The sequence below is a fragment of the Aotus nancymaae genome, unplaced genomic scaffold, assembly GCF_030222135.1.
Source record: "Aotus nancymaae isolate 86718 unplaced genomic scaffold, 86718_ANA_hifiasm-v0.15.2.pri h1tg000022l_1, whole genome shotgun sequence".
Lineage (NCBI taxonomy): Eukaryota > Metazoa > Chordata > Mammalia > Primates > Aotidae > Aotus > Aotus nancymaae.
In genome coordinates, this window is record NW_026988435.1 from 26,126,210 (window position 1) to 26,127,773 (window position 1,564).

Genomic DNA, 1,564 nt, shown 5'->3' on the forward strand with positions numbered 1-1,564 from the left:
AGCCTTCTCTATAATAAAAGTCTATTTTCGACAGAAAAAGACTTCTCCAGTATCCTTAAAAAACTTACCCATTTCTATTCAACAGAATAATTTATCTTAATCTCTAGTTTTTACCATTCTTTTAACTTCAGTCCTGCATTTTCTACTGCCTTCAGGACTTTTCCACTTGACTACGTTTCCATCATCTGACTCCATTTAACTGACACTATTTAAACTAAACTCATCTATGCCAAAAACGTAATTCTCTGGACTTCATTATTATACCAAAATTTGACAGACGTTTTAAAAATCTTATGCATACATTTCTTGTCACCCTATTAACATTGTAAATGTCCTGAGGAAAAGGATCTCATAAGATACTTCTCAATATTGTCCTTCTCTTCTGCTAAGCACAATGCAGTACATGAGGTATTCAGCAAAAGGGAGAAAAAGCAAAAAATGAGAGAGCTGTAAGTCATTTTAATTACTATATAAAATTAGGTTCGGCGTGACATTTAAAATTACAATTTAATTTGATTCAGTGGTCATGAGCTAGTTTCATCAGAGGTGCTCAAGAAACCCTGGGGGTACTTATAATTAATGATTATTATACCCTGACCCCTAGGCAGGCTGTTCTTAGGTTTTGGTTATCATGAAGTGAACCCTGGAGGTGATATTAGGGGAAAGAGAATAAGTGAAGACGGAAAGGTAGGGGCTTCTTTTTAATTTTTTTGCTTCCTCTCACTGGAATAGTCTACTGACAAGAGGCAATTACATTTTCAAGGATATTTGAGACAGGAAGCCCATTTTAAATATAGAAGAGAAAGTAGAGTGCTAGAAGAGTTAGATAAATTAAGTTTAAGTTAGATAAATTAGTTTGCTAAACTTAATTTATCTTTAATTTAACTTATACTTGCAACCCCAAGAATAAGTTCTGAAAGGAAGTCCTTGTAAGCCATTTGGTTTTCTTTTATAGAATCACTTAGTTGGTTGCCACAGAGATGACACAAGCAATGACAGTCTTCTCTTCCTCTAAGCTTGAAAATGCTTCTGTAAGAATGGGCACCAGCAAATTCCACCCCTCAAAAGAGAGATATAATAGAAAGAGAGCAATGTTGTCAAACACTAGGACTTCCAATCTATGTTCCAGCAGTAAAAAGGGAATCAGTAAAACAAATGTAACTTTTTTCTTCCTATAATTATAGATAAACATGAGAAGTCATATATTATTAGGTCAAGGATAAGTCAAAAATGATGCAGCATTCATTTTCATTCAGTTTAATTCAACAAATATTTAGTAGAAGTCGTGGTAGATATTCTACCAATATTGTAGATACACAAAGGGAATTAAGACATAACCTGTTCCCTCAAGAATATGCATTTATTTGTAGTTAGAAGCCTTGATGCTATATGGAAATTCTATATATTTTTATTCCATTCCTCTTTCTACTTTCTTGGGTCATTTCACACTTTTCCCATTCTTATTAAACTTCTCAAAAATCATTCTGACAAGATAACGCTTAAGTTCCTCAGGACAGAAAATATGTAACGAAATGAATATGTGAATGAAATAAAATAATTTCAG